This window comes from Vicugna pacos, unplaced genomic scaffold (assembly GCF_048564905.1).
Source record: "Vicugna pacos unplaced genomic scaffold, VicPac4 scaffold_21, whole genome shotgun sequence".
In the NCBI taxonomy this organism is placed as follows: Eukaryota; Metazoa; Chordata; class Mammalia; order Artiodactyla; family Camelidae; genus Vicugna; species Vicugna pacos.
In genome coordinates this window covers 20790851-20810849 of record NW_027328742.1, presented here as the reverse complement: position 1 = coordinate 20810849, position 19999 = coordinate 20790851, and the positions used below count along the sequence as shown (strand labels likewise).

At 46.9% G+C, this 19999-nt stretch overlaps 1 long non-coding RNA gene and 1 pseudogene across 2 annotated transcripts; one reads left to right on the top strand and one right to left on the bottom strand.

Annotated features, from left to right (window-relative positions):
- Positions 1–19999, top strand: part of LOC140694452 (protein flightless-1 homolog pseudogene) — a 212803-nt pseudogene that overhangs the window by 6436 nt on the left and 186368 nt on the right.
- LOC140694453 (uncharacterized) lies at positions 1692–5030 on the bottom strand. 2 transcript variants are annotated; one of them, XR_012070092.1, is made up of 5 exons: positions 4806–5030; positions 3648–3890; positions 3196–3371; positions 2993–3075; positions 1692–2348 (listed from the first exon to the last, which is right to left on the bottom strand). It is a non-coding gene; the product is annotated as an uncharacterized lncRNA (long non-coding RNA). The 2 variants fall into 2 exon arrangements; XR_012070093.1 differs by lacking the exon at positions 3196–3371.

Genomic DNA, 19999 nt, shown 5'->3' with positions numbered 1-19999 from the left:
GCATTCATTCAGCAAATCTGTATAAGCTCCTACTACATATGGGAAACTAGTATCTATACCAATTCCCAAGGGTCTTGGGCTTTATTAGTCAACAAATTAGACACGACTCCCCATCACTGGGGGCTCAGAGTTTTAGCAGAGGAAACAGGCAGCATGTTGGGGGTAGCAAGAGCTTGGAGAAAAATAAGAGTGATATGAGAAAACTCAGGTGATGGTGGTGGGGTGCGAGGCAGGCAGGAGGGAATAAGGCAATCCTGGCAGATCTCACGGAGTAATGAACTTGAAGCAGCATAGATCCGGAGGAAGAAGGAAGAGCCGGAGCCAGAGGCCTCCAGAGTGATGGGGAGAGTGTGGGCGGAGAGGCAGAGCACGCCGGGTCCCGGAAGACTTTGGGACGACTTTGGCTCCTAATGAAATGGTGACCCTATTAGTGAGTTTTGATGGGATGGGTGATGTCCAATTTATGCTTTTGTTTTGTTTCTTTGGGGGGGAGGGTAATTTATTTATTTTCATGAAGGTGCTGTGGTTTGAACCCAGGATCTCATGCATGCTAAGCATGCGCTCTACACTGAGCTACACCCACCCCCTCACTGTATGCTTTTATAGGCTCCCTCTGACCCTGTATAGATGAGATTGTAGAAAAGCAAAAGTGGAAGAAGGAGGCTATTTGGTGTCCAAGAAGGGGCAGAAGGTGGCTCCTAGGAGGGTGGGGAACAGGGAGTAGGTGGTTAATGAAGAGTAGCCAGAATTTTCTAACAAGCTGGATTTGCTGTGTGTGTGTGTGTGTGTGTGTGTGTGTGTGTGTGTGTGTGTAAGAGAAAGAGAGAGAAAGAACATGGTTCCAACATCTGGACCTGGAAAATGGGATGGATGTCCTCTCCATCCACCGGGGTTGGGACAAGATGGGGCTGAGCAGGTGGAAAGTGGCTGGAATCAGCTCAGTTCTTCAATGTCATGGTTAAGGAGTCTATTAGATATTGCCACAGAAATGCCTAATAGTTAGAGGAGTCTGGGGTTTTTTTTCTTTCTTTTTAACATTAAAAAATATAATTTAAATGTATTAATTTTATTATGTGAATGAATCTGGAATTTTATTTCATGCCAAGGTATATGTTATAATAGCCAAATGGAAAATATATCAGAAAAGGGGAGAAATGAGGGCTTTCACATAAACTGACTGTCCATAACGTAGATAAAATTTCAATAAAACCAGTCTTCAGTGCAAAAACCTCATCTTGGTGTTACATAAAATTAAATGAAAAAGGACTATGTTGATGTATCATTATTTCATGTTACATAATAGCCCCAAACAAGCGCACTGTTTCACTATGAGGCTTGTAGAAATACTATTCATTTTATTGACATAAATACAGAAATGCAGAAAGGTTCTAAGGTAGAATAAGCATCTTAGTGGAAATAATAGAGATCTGAGCATTTTACATGATATGTATGGACTGATTCAAAATTTGGAAAAGTAATTTACACAGTAGAACATATGTATGAATGTGAAAGCAAGATGAATGAAAGAAAAAGGATATGAGTATCAGGGAGAGAGTTCCAAATGGAAAGGGCCAATCAGGGAGTTTTGGACAAATCGAGAAATTGATGGCATGTCAATTTCCAAGTCTGGTTGCTTCTACCAAATTTATAGCAGAGAGATAGTGGAGAGATCCAGGACCCAACTCCGGGGCACATTCGCAGTAAATGTTTGGAAAAAAGAGGAGACCTTGGCAAAAGACCAGCCAGTGGATCGAAAGCAGAGTGATAGGTTGGAGGCCAAGTAAAGCAGGAACATGGGGGAGGAGGGATGGAAGGGCTGGGTCAAATGCTGCCAAAGGGCCACGCATGATGAAGACTAAAAACTGACCACTATGTTTAGCAACGTGGGGTCACTGATGGCCTTGACAGAGCATTTTCCATAGAGCGAGGGATCAGGGGGAAAGCCAGAGTGGGTGCAAATGGGGATGGCTCAAGAGAAGATGCAGACAATGAGTTTAAACTACTCATTAAAGATTTGCTGCAAAGACATGGGGTGGCAATTGGTGGGGACGAATTAGGGTCAAGGAGTGCTGTTTGTTTCTTTTAAGAGGATGGACTTTCATATACTGACAAGAGACAAGTAGCAGGAGAACAAAATAGATGAGGTAGTGACAGAGAGGATGGATGTGGGAGTGACAGCCCGGAGAAGATTGGATGGATGGCCCCCCTGGCGACTTTTGGATGATCTGGCTTTCGATGTCACCTGTAATAAGAGGTGGGGCAGCGAGAGTGAGGTCACAGACATCAGAAGGTGAGCGGATGTGCTGGGAGTTGCTGGTGAAAATTCTCTTCTGTTGGCTTCAGTTTGCCTGGTCAAAGTAGAAAAGTAAACTTACCAGCTGAGGAACGAGGAGGAAGAGTTACTGGAGTCATGAGCAGAAGATACAAAAGAGCCTTCAGGGACAATGGGACAGTGAAAAGAGCAAGGGGAGACGGGGGGAGGTGCTCCCAGAAAGTTACATTTTATCATTGAGGACCCCAAGTGTTGGATGTGTGATCGCCCTTCCTGCTGTCTATGAAATAAAAATTGAATATAGTTCAGGAAAAATGCTATTTCATTCTAAGAGGCTGCCTGTTTCTCAGGAATGGTCATCTTAAACTGCAAACATTACAAAAACTTTGAAAAGAAGAACTTGTGTACCCAATGACCCACTATTTTCTTAAATTTAGTTGCTATTTATTCCCCTATCAATACCACAGAACCGATACTGCCTAGGATGGTGATACATCGATGCTTAAATGGAAATGAAGTCTGTATCTTTTTCCTAAACTCCGTGGCTTCCTTAACATCCCATTCCCCTTGGAATTTAGGGGTGACCGGTATAAGAAATGAGAAACAGTTTGAGAAAATCCCGGCTCAGAATTACACAGCACAACCTCAGCTCAGAAGTATACAGCTGTAAAAATGTTTAGAAGCAAATCTCTGTAACTACTCTTAAAGGATTTTGCAAACCTGGGCCTGCCCAGATGTTTCCAAACTGGAAAGGTACTCCAATCACTTGACCGGTACGGGAACCAGAGGCTGGTCAGCCTTTTCTGTAAAAGCCAGAGAGTAAATATTTTCAGTTTTGCAGATCATTTTGTTGTAACCATGCAGGTCTGCAATAAGAAAGCGAAGAGCACTGGGAGACAGGAAACAAATGGGCATGCCCACACCCTCCCTTCCACTCAGGGCAGCTTCTCTGTGGTGGGGAGCTTTGCCACAATAACTTGTTTCTTTGTTTCCATTGGTTTCTTTGTTTCCACTTTACTGCTCAAGCTCAGAATTTCAAGTGAGCCTGGTCCTTCAGCATCCATGCAGAGAGAAGGCTGAGCGGGGTTGGGGACCCCACCTGACAGAGAAGAGAGATGGCTTGTCACCATGCCATGAGACAATCACACCTTCCGGGGTGAAAGGGAACTAAGATAAGGGAGGGGCACAGCAGTGGGACTTCTGGGTCACCTGCCAGGCTTGCTCTTCCGCCACAGCCACCCTGGGTGCCTGGGTGGTGTTGGAACTCAGCTACAGTGATTAGGCTGAGGGGACTCAGGATAAAGGACCCTCCATCTCCACACCGGGTTCCAAGCTCAGCCCTTCTAAGTCTACCCTCTGAGTTTCTGGAACTCACCTGGAAGAATACATGATCAGGCCAGATCCAGAGCCGAAGCCACACACGACAGGTATCACGTGGGGTTGTAACCCCTTGCACAGTGGTCGGGGTCTCCTTGCAAATCTGCAGAAATCCCTGTTCTGCCTCATTCCTGGGAGAAACCCCACATCTCCTCCTACTCTGTCTGTTCTTCTCTTGAGGCTATTGTCCTGGAGGGATGCAGAGTCCTTGAACCTGGCTTTCCAAACGTACATAAGCAGCCTGTTCAATGAAATAAATTATGCAGTTTTTCACCTTTGCCTGTATTTTGATTCCAGAAAGGCTGCAGGACTCTTTCTCACTGTCTCCTGTGCCCCCAACACTTGGTGGCCCTCTCCTCATGGAAACACGATTTCCCACAACTGCACCCTGCCTCCCAGCTTGTCAGAGGGGAGTGACCCACAAAGACACAGGTGTTTTTGAGGATCCTGTCCCCAAGCAGAAAGCCTACTCCTGGAGCCACGGACAGGGATCTGGCTTCCTGAGCGGCTCAGCTCTAACTGAAAGCCTAAACTGGGGTTCCTGAACATTGCTGAATGACTTTCTGAGTCACCTTGGCTGGAGGGGCCTGATTTTTCGTTCTAGAAATGGATGTAGCGTAGCCTCCATTTTCAGGGCTGACATTCATGATGGATCTAGTTCCCCCAACTGCACCCCAGGAAGGAGAGGCCCTTCCATCCCACTGGTTAGAAACCCATCCCAGGGGAGTTTCAAAGCACCACATCGCTGTCAGGTCCAGCATCCCTGCACATTGGCCCCTGCCCCTGAATGAGCCCCTTCTCTGGGCCCTCCTTGCCCTGACATGACCACACCACAGGTGGTGCTGGGGAAGGCAGGGAGTGCAGTGAGGGGTGGGGGGAGCAGAGCCCCTTGCTCTGGAGTGAGGGTTCTTGGGGAGACCACAGAGCAAGGCACACACCACCCCCACCCTATACCCCAAACTCTTAGCCCCGCCAGCACAGGGGCCGCTCTGCACCCTCTCACCATGGGTCTTCTCTGGGACTGCACCCAACCCGGCATCTGGCACCCCAGCCCTACCTCCCCTCTTATGACAGATCCCGTCTTCTTGGAAACTGCCTAGAAGCGCTTATTCAAGGCCGGAGCGGCCCTGGCCGATCTGCATTTCAGGTGCCCTACCTGGCCAGCCGTGCGTGCCTGGGCTCAGTCCTCTATCTTGCCCACCGGTAGCCTGAGTCCACGTCCAGTGCAAGCGGAGGCCGCGGAGCCCAGGCTGATCCCCACACATGGGCAGGTGAGGGTGCCCCCTCCCCGCTGCCCCACTGCCCCTCTGCCCAGCCCACTGGTGGCAGCACCGCCCCAGCCTCCGGCCGGCGCCACCTGTAGCTCAGGACTTCCGCGCGGCCCCGCCCTCCCCGGCCCCGCCCAGCTATCCCATAAGCCTCCCACTACCCAAGTCCTGGCCGCGCCCTGGCTCCCATTGGCTCCGCAAGTTCTGCCCTCCCACATCTAGACTCGGGAGGACGCACGACGCAAGCGCTAGGGGAGGGCCCACGACGTTGCCATGGTTACAGGCGCCGCGCTCCGCGCGGGCCGGCGTGCGCTTCTGGGGCGGCGAGCGGGCTCCGGAAGTGTGTAGATGCCAGGGACCAGGCGATGCTTGCTGCTGGGGATGATGGCTTGCTTGGCCGGGCGACTAGTTCTGGCCTGGTCAGTAGGCGGCCGACATCCTGTCTGGGGCGGCATCCCACAGATGGTAAACGTACGTCCGCGCCTTTGGCGGGGCCGGTGGACATGAACCGGGGTGGGATCGGGGTTGGGGTGGTGGCCAGGGAGGGCTGTGGTGCCGGGGAGCGTGTTGGGGTGAGGCGGGGCAGGGCTTGGGCACAGCCTCAAGCTTTCCTCCCCCTCAGGCCCTGGGGCTGGGGCCGCGAGTCTGGGTCGCCATTGGTGGCCGCGGCCTCCCAGAACCCCCCGGGAACGGCAGGCGGAGGACCCATCTTATATGAAGCGAGGCCTTACCCGGGTTTTGAAGAGCCCCAGAATCAGACGTTGGAATGGGGTGGTTTATCAGCCTTGTTTATCTGCAGGGAAATTTCAGTTCCATCCAGATATTGGTTCCTTCAGTCAACCTCAGGAATAAGACAAGGGTCAGTGCCGATAAGAAGTTATCTAGGGCTTGACTCAAAATAAACTATGCGGGGTGTTGGGGTGGTAGATGGGACCCTTTCTCTTGAAGTTAGCAGTCTTCTGGGATTAGAGGCCCCGGCTGAGGATTACATCCTCATCTGCAGTAATGGAGGTTTTGAGAGACACAGAGAATGGAGGGGTGCGGTGGTCGTAACTCATTACAGAATCCAGGACCCTTGCCTGGCTCTAGTGCACAAGAGTCTCGCCTAGGATAGGGCAGCAGTTATCAAAGTGTATCCAAGGCCACTGAGGTGCAAGACCATTTTCATAGAAACGCCAGGATGTCACCTGCCTTTTGCACACTCTTGCTCTCCCGAGTTCCTGTGGAGTTTTCCAGGGAAAACCTGGCCTGTGATATCACAAAACAGGGAATGCAGAGGCAGATAGGAGAATTCAGCTCTCACCAGTCCATAAGAGATTTGCAGAAATTAAAATCACTGCTATTCTTCTCACTAATGATTTTTGTTTTGAAAAATAGAATTATATTTTGTTTAAGAGTATTAATGGTAACATACAGTAGATTGTTAATATTTTTAAGTGAATTCATACACTTTTTCTAACTTCTTATTCAACTTCTAACACAGGAAATATTGATAGATTTAACTCACATAAATAACAGCCTTTTGGGTTTCTCAGTAATTGTTAAGAGTGTATAGGGTTCTGTAGAACAAGAAGTTTGAGGGCCCCTGGAGAACGGGTGCTCAGGTACTAGTCAGGTGCTTAGTGGTGTTAGACAGACGCCAAGATGTCTTCCGCAACTGTTCCGGAATTGAAGTAATTGGCCACATGGAGATGGGTGGGCAGTGCCTCAACTTTACAAACCAGAAGCTGCTGAATGTGTCTGGAGTCTAGGCCATGGGCTGTGCAGGGATTCCCGTTTTATCTGTTCTATCTAAGCCGGGATTCCTGTGCAGAGGACTGGCCCTGAAGATCCGCTCTCCTTTGCTCCCTGCCAGGTACCTTCTGTGTGACTTGATCCCTCCAGAGGGCATCAGCCTCCGTAGGAACGTCTGCATCCACATTGCCTTCCTCCTGAAGACCCTGCTGAAGATGGAGGAGCCGGTACTGGTGCTATCCCCTTGGGGCCACCTCTACCACTGGCAGAGCCCCGACATCAACCAGGTCTGGATTCCCTGGTCCGACTCCTTTGACCTTCCAAGTCTCAACAGAAACATCCCTGACATTGAGTACGAGCAGTTTATTGCTGGTGAGGTGGTGGTCATTTAACTGGGGCCAGGTGGTCGTTGTTCTGGTTCCGATCTGAACATCGGCCATATTACTTTGGGCTTTTCATTCTGCTTAGGGGCCCTGCTCATGTTTCCCACACTGCAGGTGAATTTGATTTTTCCATAGTATTTTCGGGAAATCAATTTGAAGTGTATGAGCTCTATGTCCCCTCACCCCTGTAAACCCTGGCCTCCTGGTGAGATGGAGCGGTGACAAGGAGGCCACTGCCATAGAGGCCTTGTCCCAGAAGGACTCGCTCCCTGTGCACTCAGGGCTGTTATTATCTGTAGGAAAACATGATGTGTGTGTAGCATGGGCCACGTGCTGGGGAAGATATGTAACTGCCCATCCAGTATAATTTGGTCCTGCTCAAGCTACTCATTTTAAGTTTTGTAAGAAGGAAGAGTTCAAGATTTTCTTTGAATAAAGGTATTTAGAGCTTATCAATTATTTTTAAATTGAAATGTGGTTGATTTACAATGTTTTGTTAGTTTCAGATATAAAGCTCTTTTGTTAGTTTCAGGTATACAGCATAGTGATTCAGTTGAACATACACATAGCCTATTTTTTTCACGTTCTTTTCCATTATAGGTTGCAAGATATTGAATATTGTTCCATGTGTTCTACAGTGAATCCTTGTCGTTTGTCTCTTTTACATATACTAATTTGTATCTGTCGATCCCAAATTCCTAAGTTTGGTTTATAAGTCTGTGAGTCTGTTTTTGTTTTATAAATAATTTCATTTGTATCATTTTTTTAAAATTCCACATATAAATGATATCATATGATACTTGTCTTTGTCTGACATATTTCACTTAGTGAGATAATCTCCAGTTCCATTCAAGTTGCTGTAAATGGCCTTATTTCCTTCTTTGTTATGACTGAGTAATATTCTGTTATATCTAAATACCACATCTTTATCCAGTCATCTGTCAGTGGACGTTTAGGTTGCTTCTATGTGTTGGCCATTGTAAACAGTGCTCCTGTGAACATTGGGGTGCAGGTATCTTTTGGAATTAAGGTTCCCTCTGGATATATGCCCAGGAGTGGGATTGCTGGATTAGATGATAAGTTTTTGTTTGTTTGTTTTTGTATTTTGAGGAATCTCCATACTGTTTTCCACAGTGACTGCACCAAACTATATACCCACCAACACTGTAGGAGGGTTTCCTTTTCTCCACAGCCTCTCTGGCATTTATGGTTTGTGGTCTTTTGAATGATGGCCATTCTGACTGGTGTGAGATGATAACATTGTAGTTTTGAGCTGCATTTCTCTGATAATTGAGCGATATTGAACAATTTTTTTATATGCCTATTGGCCATTTGTGTGTCTTCATTGGAGAATTGCTTGTTTAGTTGTTCTGTCCATTTTTGGATTTGGTTGTTTATTTTTTTCTTATTAAGTTGTATGAACTATTTATATAGTCTAGAAATTAAGCCATGGTCAGTCTCATCTTTTGCAAATATTTTCTCCCATTCCATAGGTTGTCTTTTTGTTTTACTTATGGTTTCTATTGCTGTGCAAAAGTTTATAAGTTTAATTAGGTCTCATTTATTTATTTTGGCTTTTATTTCTGTTGCTTTGGTTGCTTAGATTGCCCTAGGAAAACATTGCTGAGATGCATGTCAAATAATGTTTTGCCTATGTTTTCTTGTTAGAAGTTTATAGTGTCTTGTCTAATGTTTAAGTCTTTAAGCCATTTTGAGTTTGTTTCTTTTTGTTTTTTTTGCAACTCTATTGTATGCTTTTGATTTGTGGTTACCTTATTCTTCAAATATATCAACCCATTACTATATCTATTTCCTTTAGACTGATAATCACGAAGGCTCCAACACATCCTAAGAATAACGAAGAAAAAAAAAAGGAAAAAAATCTATATTTCCTTGCTCCCCTCTCCAATTCCCACATTTTTTTATTTTGATGTCCTTTTTCATTTTTACATCTTTATGTTTATTCTCTTGTAACTCGTTATTGCATTTCCAACTATGGTTTTCCTGTTTCTATAGCGTCCTGCTTCCTTTCTGTTTAGAATAGAACCTTTAATGTCTCTGTTAGGTTCAATATTGCTGAGTTATCTCACCTCCCCCCCCCCAGGCCTCTGAATACTCAGTCCAGGAAAGCTAAACCATTCTAGCCTTCATCGGTTCTGGGAAAGCAATCTTCAGAGTGGGAAAAAACATTGAAAAATAATATTCTGCGAGATGCTTTCTACCCTTGCCCAGAGATGAGAAACATCTGAAGGTGGAGGAAAAAAGTTGGAGGTGGGGAACACAAAGTCTTTTCTCCTTTTGCTTCTGAAGAAATGATTGCTTTTGTAATTAGTGGTGATGCCCTTTAAATTGGTGAGATCGAGATTACACAATTTCAGCGCCTGTGAATAAGAAGCTGGGAGAAAGCTCTCTAGGGCCCCTGCAGTGTGAAAGGCAGCCCCTCTGAGCACTTGTTGTTCTGTATTCTTCCTGCCTCCACACGGGTTCGCTAGGCACCGTGCAGGACAATGCAGTTACCCAAGGTGGATGATGGGGAGAACCCTGCTGTGTGGCGAGCCACAGGAGCGCACACTTGAAGGACAAACTGTAGAGTAGTGGGGCGGTCATAGGAACAGAGGATGGTTGAGACCCAGGATAGTGTCCTGGAGTCCAGCAGCCAAGGCTGGTGGGGCAGATGGGGCCCTGGGTCATGGGCAGTCCTTGAGGGATCTGAAGCAAAGATAGGAACCAAGAGACTGGATTCGTGTGGGGGTACAGCGCCCCTTGGAGGCTGCGGGGCAGCTCAGCGAGCCAAGGGGGAGCAGGCACTTCCCCAAAGCTGGGTTGACAGGTCACAACCAACTCACTGGGGACCGAGAGGCACTGAGTCATTTTTAAATTTTTGTCCTTCTTCCTGGAAAAGAAACTGCAGCCTGTTAAATAGCCTGGGTCATTAGTGAGAATTAAAGACATGAAGCAAGATTGCCTCAAAAGTCATCCATTGTGTAGTTGTTAATAAGGGTCAAATGCAAACTTGAATAGATGAAATGAAACATTCATCAGAGGATTTTAAAATCCTTTAAAATAAAAATTCTTGCTGCCTTTGTTCTTCATTTCACGGTTCACATGGTGATATTAATAGTAAACAAAGCAACAACAAACCCTTACAGAACTCTGTCCTGCTGTTGCAGGAACGCTGTGTTCACGACAATTCAATGAGTTGGCACCACTATGAATTCCACTTTAAAGGTAAGGATATTCATTAATCACAGTGCTAATAAATGGCAGAGCTGGGATTTGAACCCAAGCTGTCTGGCCCCAGAGGCCCCTCTCAGCCCCTTTACTGCAGCTCATCACTTGGCATGCCCAACACAGACCAGCATTTAGGAGCAGCGTGACCTTGGCCAAGGCTGCTTCACCGCTTGGTCTCTGTTTCCTCATCTGTAGAATGGGGGTGTGGTCAGTGAACTCTGAGCTCAGGGGTCACTTCCTCCAGCTCTGCTATTCTACTGCTTTGAGTTAGTTTGGTAAGTATCCGAGCCCCTACATGGCCCACACATGGGCTGGGACTTTGCTAGGCCCTGAGTTACGGAGAAAAGTAAGATCAGCCTGCTTGTCCGAGGAGCCTGTGTCCCTCCACGGGAAGCAGCTGCGAGGCCCAGGCTCCCTCACTGGCTGTTTGGGACTGGGCAGGAAAGTCTGATAAGAGACGATGGAGGCAGAGCCCCTCCGGAAATAGAGGTGGCCACACAGCTCTCAGGAGCGAGAGCCTCTGTCCAGGCTCCTGAGAGGGGGGTCCTCATGAGGCCAGTAGTTTCCCCAACCTAAGCCCTCAGGACAAACTTCCAGCCACCCCCGAAGTGTCAGCATAGAGCCAGTCCATCCTCATCACTGTGCCTCTGTGTTCATTTTTCCTGGGGCCTCTCTTCCCCCTACACCCAGAAGACATTTCTCCCTCTCTTCTCTGAGTGTCCGCTCACTTCACCTGTGGTCCCTGCTTCCTGGGTAACCATCTCTGGAGTTGACGCTTTGCCCCCACACAACCCCCTGTTTGATCAGGTGCCTGGATTGACCTCCTTGTGCTCACTTTCCACCTTCAGATCATTGCTCCTCCTCTCGGGAGCACATAGAAAACCCAGATCCTTTCCTAGCAGTGCCTGCCACCCTGGCCTCCCTGCTCATCTGCCTCAGTCAGGAGCACCTGGACCACCAGCTCTGTATTCCCTCACCTCCTACCAGCAAGACTTCAAAGTTCATTCTCCCTCCACCACCCAGTATTGGAATTTTAGGGTCTTCTTCTCCGTCAGCCTGAGCCAGCCACCCCCCATTCACCCTATCCCCAGGCTCATACCCGGGCTTGTCTCCTTCCAGGGTCAAGCCTCTCTCCTTCAAGTGCCCACCTCTAGCCGACCGGCTGCTTCTCCACCTGCCACCCTGGCCCTCTTTCACCCTCACTGGGGCATCAAGCACTGACTCCTCTGCTTTCCTGCCTGTCCACGTTCCTCTTTCTTCCACTTCCCCACCTTCCAGCTCTGCATCCACAGTCAGCACTCTCTTTATGACAAACAAAACCCCCTTGACCCTTGATCTTTCCAGTTCCTCACCAGGACGACTTCCATCTCGGTTCGCCCAGCTCTATTTGTTCTGAGCCTGCAGGCAGCAGGCTCTCCCAGCACAGATTTCTAAGACTACAAATCAATGCCCAACATGTAGCCACTGCCAAGCAATCCTCCAGGATTTCTCTAGTGAGCACATTTCCCCACTTATCACTCAGTTGTGTCAACATTCTCTGCTCTCTGCACACCTCTAAGCTTCCCTCTGTCTCTTCCCTGACTCCCAGCAGATGGCCTTGCCTCCTGCTTCAGAGAGAATGACATGTTACTGGAAAGGAACTCGCTCACCTGCAGCAAATGTGCTCACCTCACCTTTTATCTGTCCCTCTCCCACCTGGACTCTAGCTGTAGTTGTTCTTAATTTAGTGAGTTTAGTTGACATATATTTACAAAGTTAAAAGCATAGCACACTATAGGCTACCTTCTAGGGCTTACTTTTTCAATTTAACATAGAGTGTATGATTCATCCAATTAGTTGCATGTACCTGCAGTTCATTTGTTGTAACTGATCTTAAATATTGTGTGTATGAAAATAACACAAGAGAAGGGTAAGCCAGGATTCAGGATGCTGGTTACTTTATGTGAGAAGAGGCCAAGGGCAGGATAGGGAAAGAGGACACAGTATGTCAATAATGTCAATATTCCTGTTATGATGCTAGGTGATATGTTCATAACTGTGTCTTATAATATTAATTTTAATACATAAATACTTCTGACAGGCACCTAAGATGAGAATGTGTCATGAACCGAGACATACAATGGGTAAAATTACATCATTATTGTTATGTAATCTTGTTATATTATATGTTAATCATAATCTTACATTATTTGTTATGGGCTATATATTATATAGATGCATGAATTATATATAATGTATATAAACACTACATATGTATTATATACGATCTGCTAATGAACAGAACATAATATGCTAGTATACCTTCTGTTATGTGTTATTTAATAAATAATAACATACTATATCCTGTTATATGACATGGCACATAATCTTTAATAAAGTAAGAAATCTATCAATTATATTGTTAATTAGTAAAATTAAAAAAAAATAGCCCGCAACTTTTAACGCCGACACCGCTCCAGCTCTCACTGTCTTTTCTCTTCCCTTTTATGGTCGAGGTCCTCACAGTGCTGTCCGTTCCCCCTTTCATCTCCTTATCCTGAACCTTCCTCCTCCTCCCTTCCCATGCTGCCTTCTGCCCCGGGGTCCCTCTAGTCACCAGCGGCCTCTGGGGCACTGATTTCCGGGCAAGGTCTCAGGCCCCAGCTCACCTGCCTGTACGCCGCCTCTGCCACCGCTGGTGGGGGCGGGGTGGGGGCAGAGTGCACCTGTTGTCCTGGAAGAGAACACAGCAGACTCCATGACCAGCAGCAGGTGTGGCCGGGACCTGCAGGACTTGGGGGAGAGCCAGACTGTCTGCATCCAGACCGGGGGCACTTGGAGTGTGAAGAAACCCAGTCCTCAGTGCCCCTGAAGTGAGGAAAACACCCTCAGGTGAGTTAAAGTGCTTATGACCCAGGTCTGTTGGCTGGAAAGGACAAACGGGCCCCTAAGGGGAGGGTAGTTGATGTTCCAGGCCCTACGAAAGCCCTAAGGGCTGGCGGGGAACCAGGCTGGGCGCTCCACTGGACCCAGGGCCCCCTCGGGGGTGGGGACTTCGGGAACAAGCAGAAAGCTCTCGGTCTCTGGGGAGAACGCGGCAGTGTGGGAGCATGCCTGCAGCGAGTCAAGTGAAGTCAGGGCCTGTGGGATCCGTTTTCATGGCCACATCGAGCCTCAGCAGAAGCCACAGCAGGAGTGGATTCCTGTCTCTCCAGCTGTCATCCTCGGGTCTGAGTGCCAGGCTTCAGACCAGATTCCCTGGGGCGCTAGGACAGTTATAGACAGAGGCGGCTCTGGGAGGCCTCTAGAGGGCGATACTGGCCTTCCTGCCGACACGATTACACAAAGATCAAACAATCCATCGATGGGAAGAAAATAAGAACCATGGTCACATCTGGATCCCAAGCTTAGACGTGGTGCATGGGTGACAATTATCGACAATCCAGCGAGGTTCTGGCCAGAGTTAGAGGCCAGGGCAGCAAGCCGGGAGTGACACTGAGGAACATCATTGTGCAGAGGCTGGGCTGGGGGTCTGCAGGCTCCTCCCAGGAGAAGCCTCAGTGTTTGGGAGGTGGCTAACATGCCTCCTTTGTGTCACCAGCAAGTGATGCCACCTGCGGAAAATCAGATGTAATCCTGAGATGGGTCAGCCCTGGGTGATGTGATACAAGCTCCTACAAGAGGGGGCTCGAGATGGACAGTGAACCAACAAACAGGCTGAGGATATTCCCACCTGTGTTTATCGTGCTTTGGAAGCCAAGAATGAGGAGAGAGTTGAATGGCTCACCATGAATATTTTAACAACTTAAGAGGGTTCCATGTCTCACTACATTTAAGTATCACCTGGAGGAATTCAGGCAGTGTTTAGACCCAGGGGAGGCTAACGGCCTCTCGGTTCATCATCAACCTGCAAACCCACCAGCCTTCTATGGCCAGACCTTGGCAAGTGCCTTCCCTTGTTATAATAAAACCCTTCTCACGCACGCCTGTGGTAAGATTTTTTTATTAATGGGAATGAGGATACCTTACATCCTCCTCAGAACTTCCTTATGGCTTCTCGCCTTAGACCCCGGCAAGGGGACCCGCTGCCCTGGGTCCTGCACTGCAGAGGGTCCCCCTGGCCCTGACCCTTCATCTGGCCACGCCCACCATCAGGTGGGGTCAGCAGGGCCAAGGGGACATGGTCATTGGCTCCATCCCGTGCTCTAGAAACCCAGGACCCCGAATACCCTGCCTCAGCAGCCCCTTACCCATTTCTAGTGCCTGCACCGTCTCTCCCCGGAGTTCAGATTCCCGGGACTCACAGAGAGGCCAAAGGGCAGCTGTTTGCATGGAGGGTATGCGCAGAACCAGGACGTGAAATCTGAGTGTCCCCCTGTGCACATCCAAGGCCCCTTGTGGCAAGGGATGGACCCAGCATTGGGAAGAAAAGGGTCAGACTAGTGATCAGAGACTGAGAATCACCCCTCCCAGCACGCTCACTTTCTTTGCAGGACTCCCTTGAGTCTGGGAATTCTAATTTTGAACCTGGCCTTCCCCCTTAAAATGAATGTATATTTGTAAAGGCAGGACCTTAGAACCACCTGCAATTAAAATGTTCAGCTATATAGGATGTGGGCTCCCAGGTATGCTCTGGAACTGCACTTCCAAAGGTCCAGAGCAGTTATGTTGGCTCTGCTGAGACTGTAAGTGGCAAAGACCGTCTCCAGAGAGGAGGGGCTCCTGCTTCACGCTCCGAAGTCAGGTTCTTCTGAGTGGATAAAACGATGGACACTGAGGCCCTCAATTGTAAATTGATTTAGAATAACGCCAAAGGTGTGTATGACGTGTTTGTGCGCACATATGCAACTGAAGAATTGTGTGGTACATGACTGTGAGTGTGTGTGTGGCTGTGCGCACGTGCGCCTGGGGATGTTTGTGGTTGTGAGTATGCTATGTTTGTGTGTGCGCCTGAGGACGTGTGTGTTTGTGTGTATGGTATGTGTGTGTGTGGTACATGAGTCCATGTACGTGTGTGTGTAGGGAAGTATGTGGAGCAGAGTCAGTGTGTCTGCACGTGTGTTTGTGTGTGCATGCATGCATTAGTTTTAACAGTAGAAGCTGTCCTTTAGAATTCTGAAGTAGTAAAATTTGTATGATGTCTTTCGCTGTATAATTCAAAATTAAAAAAATCTTCAGTCACCAGAAGTTTATTCCTCCCCCGATTCTGATTTTTTTCCATATTGGTATGTTTTCATTTTACTGATGAGGAAAATTAGCTTAGAGATGCTAACTGACTCAACCAAGGGCATGGAGCTCGCGTGCCCAGGGCCAGGATGCAGTCCAAGCCATGCTGCTTCAGAGGCCTGAAGCCCTACTCACAATCACGCGTGGCCTCTTGGCGGGGGAACAGATTCTGATGGGCTGTGGCCAGCGTGCAGACTGCCCAAGCCGGAGACTCGGGAAGCCGGGCACAGAGTACCAGATGGCAGACAAGAGTGAAGACCTGCTTAGAAATCAGATAGGTTCCTAGGTCTTGGATGAGTAAGGAGGCTTGCTGCTCATCCTTGATCCCTTCGCTGGTGGCCAAAAAGGACCAAGGCCCATGAGAGCACTTTTGGGAGCTGCCTGCCAAAACCTGGGAAAGGACTGCTCAGGACTGGCTCTGCAGTAGGAGCAGAGGAAGGAAATGTCGCCTCTTGGTGAATATTCTTGGTGATGGCAGTAGGAGGCCTAGCAGCCTTGGTATGGGGGTGGCAGGACAGGGTCCTAGCGGATGATCGTTTTCACCTCTCTTATAAATCATTGCTTCATATATTGTATCCATTTAGTGGTTTATTTTAGGATGGTAAATATGGTCTCTGTTACTCCATATTAGCTGGATTGACTAATTATTTTATTGTTAATTTTCTCTTCAATGATTTGGAAGCTATATTGCATTTTAATGAAAATTCTCTCTAAATTGTTATAAATCATCTCTAAGTTCATAACTTTATATGTAATTGGACCAGTATTCCTATACCAATATCAAAATTGAAATAATCTAATAGATCCTGTTCCTCAATAATGATAAACTAAGCATATTTTACTCTCTGCTGTTCCAGATTGTGTGTGTGTGCATTTGTGTGTGTGTGTATGTGTCCTCCAGTTACTACTTTTTAGACAGTTGCTTTCAGTTTGTTATATTAACAATGAAAATATAGGTATAAACTTCTTGGATTTCATTGCTCACTACCACTATTTAATACCATGTCTTTCCCACTTTTGAGTTATTTACTTATTGGGATTTTCAAATCAACTGGACACATGATTGGCTAAGTTTTATCGAGCAGTGGAGTTGGAACACTTTCATGTCTATATGCAGCTTTATGTTCTCCTTCTCAACAATTCTCAGCGTGTTGTTGATGGCCCAAACCTTGTTTTAAAGTATGGCATTGCTTTTATCACCAAAAAAACAAAAAAGGTTTCTTGATTTAAAGTGCTGTCTTTTTATGACTGGCTAGTCTTGTCTTGTGGATAGAGATTTCCTTAACCTTCCTCCTTCTTTTCGCCATAACTCGGATTCATTGAGATGCATCTTTTTACCATTTCTCAGATGGGATTCCGCTTTGACTTCCGCTTTAATACATCACCCCACTCTTTTTCTCCATGCTTATTCCTGAAAAAGTGAGCTCTCTATTGGATTAAAGATGGTTCCCTTCAGAGATGTGTGGCTCCCTGTCCAAAGGTCCAAATGAAGAGAAAAGGAAAGATTCCTGTTTCTGGTGGTTCCATTTTGTCAGCTTAGAGATCTAGTTATCCGTGTGGCTGCGGTGGAATCTGCAATAACTTGGCTCAGAGTTTCCATTTTCTGGCTTACTAGGGTAGCCGCATGAGCTGGGGTCACGGCGCTGTGGCCGTTGTCAGGATCCCGGGACCGAGGCAGCCCCTCTCCCCCCTTGTTATTTTGATCTTGCAAACTGTGTCCCAGCTATGTGAACCCTGCACCTTTTGGCCAGGATTGCCCCCCATGTGACGTGTCTCCAGTTCCTCGGCGTCCCTCACTGCCATCAGCTAGCTCCAGTAAGGGTGAGAGCTGGCTTCCACTGCGGTCCTTCCTCCTTCCTCTCCAGGCAGGCCCTCCTTTCCCACTAGTTGTCCCTATACCTTCTCTCCTGCGCTACATAAGCTGAAGGAATTCCTCAGCGTTTCCTGCAGGTAGATGGCGCTGTTCTACGTTTGGACCCCTTCAGTGCTTGCAGTGGAAATTTAGGAGGTGGAAAGGAAGAGCTTGGGGTTTCTCCGTAACTAGGGGCTCCCTATCCAGCAGATTCAACTAACTGTGGTTTGAAAATATTCTTGAAAAAACAGAAAGTTTCAAAAAGCAACACTTGAATTTGCCATACACTTACAATTACTTACAGAGCATTCATGTTGTATTAGATACCGTGAGTAATCTAGAGATGATTTAAAGTACACAGGAGATCACAGCAAAAGAGAATGTGACAATGAATGTACGTGTATATTCATGTATAACTGAAAAATTGTGCTCTAAGCTGGAATTTGATGCAACATTTTAAAATGACTATAACTCAATAAAAAATGTTTGTGTATATATATATATATAAAGTATATGGGAGTGTGCACATATGTTCCATGCAAGTCCTATGCCATTTTATACAAGAAGCGTCAGCATCCATGGATGCTGACGTCGGGGGAGAGTCCTGGAACCAGTGCCCCATGGTTACCAAGGGATGCCTGGAACCCCAGGCTCCTTATCCCAGCCTGCCATGTCCCCACGTGGTCTGAATCCTACCTGTACCACACTTCCCTTGTCACTCTCCTCCAGCCATGGCAGACTGCCCTCTGATTCTTGAACAGGCCACACTCAATGCGCTTCATGTCTGGCCCCTAGAAATATCCATTTCTTTCTGAGCTTGGCTCTGCTTTCACAAAACGGGCTTCATTGTCACTAGAGAAGACAGTGTGGAATTTCCTTTAAAAACTGAAAACAGACTTAACTCATGATCCAGCCTTCCCACTCCCAGGCATATGTCAGAAGAAAACTCTAATTCAAAAAGCCACATGCACCTCAATGCTCACGGCAGCACTATATATAATAGCCAGGACATGGCAACAACCCAAGTGTCCATCGACAGTTGACTGGATAAAGATGTAGTAGTATATTTGTGCAAAGGAATACTACTCAGCCATTAAAAAGAACAAAATAATGCCATTTGCAGCAACATGGATGGATGCAGAGATAGTCATTCTAAGTAAAGTAAGCCAGAAAAAGAGAAAAATGTCATATGATATCACTTATATTTAGAATCAGGAAAAGAAACAAATGAACTTAAATACAAAAGAGAAACCGACCCACAGACATAGAGAAACAAACTTACGGTTACCAGGGAGAGAAGGGGATGGGAAGGGATAAATATGGGAATTGGAAATGTGTCCCTCTTGGGGAGTTATGGAAATGTTAGCTATCATGATTGTGGTGATGGTTTTCTGGGTGTAGACATCTATCAAATTCATCAAATAGTACATGTAAAATATGTGTAATTTACTATACAGGAATCATAACACAATAAATGTGACAGTAAAAAAATAACCAAAGATTGGCGGCATTGTGTCCTACGATTTTATATGTCTTTAGTGAGTGTGACTTCAAGTTTCTGGTCTGCCATATTTTCTGAACCAGAAGTGCCCTCCTTCCCTTTTCTTTGATAAACTGTCAGTGGGTGGCATTTATTCCCGTGGCTTCAACTGCTCTCTGTCCACTGATTAACTGTCAAATCTTTTCCAGCAAGGACATTTCATTTCAGCCCCAGAAATATACTTATAATTGACAATTAGACATTCCCACTTCATTAGCCCATAAAAATCTCAAGCTCTGTGTGTTTGAATTTACACTCCCTCAGAACTAGGTTTACTTCTTCAAACAATGGCATCACTATCCCATCTGTTTTCAGTGATATACATCCGGGAGTTTTCCTTTACTTTTCTACCCCCTCACCCCCGTCAGTACTACAATTCTATTCTTTAATATCCCCCAACTAAGTCCCTGCTTCTTGCTTCCCACTGCATTAATTCCCACCCCTTGCTAGTCTCCCCAGTGCTGTACTTTAGAGTGAACAATCCACTTTGCTCACTTTTAATGACTAATCTGTGTCACTGTCCTTAAAACCCCAAAGAATTCCCCGCTGCGTGTGTGAGGAAGTCCACGCTCCCTGATTTAACGTCACACCTTCTCATCACCTCGTTGCTGCTTTTTTTCAGCCTCAGCTTCCGTTAGTTCCCCACAGCCTCTAGCCTCACTGACCTTCCTTCCCTAAGTGCAAAGTGCTCTTACACATGGCCAGACCTCTGCACGAGACACACAAGCTGCGGAGAATCCCGTCCCCACCACGCACTCTCCTGGTCTAGAGATTTGCTGGAATCCTTCAGATGTCAGTGCAGAAAGCATTTCCTCTCTGACACCTTCCCTACCTTCTAGAACCCAGCCCCAGGCAGTGCAAGAGCCCCTCTGAACATACAATATATATGAAGCCATGTGAGTCTTACCACATTGTTTTGAAAACCTATTTAAATTTGTCTCTTCCACGACACACTGTGATCTCCTTGAGGGATGGGGGGCTGTGTGGTATTTGTCTAGACAGCTAATGTCTGGCACAGACCCCGGGCCATCTGAAGCAGTCTGCTGACTCATCAAAAAGAATTGTTGTCTTTGCGACGTAAGAAAGACTACATGATCTCTGATCTTACACCATCCGGCAAGGGTCAAAATAATTTCA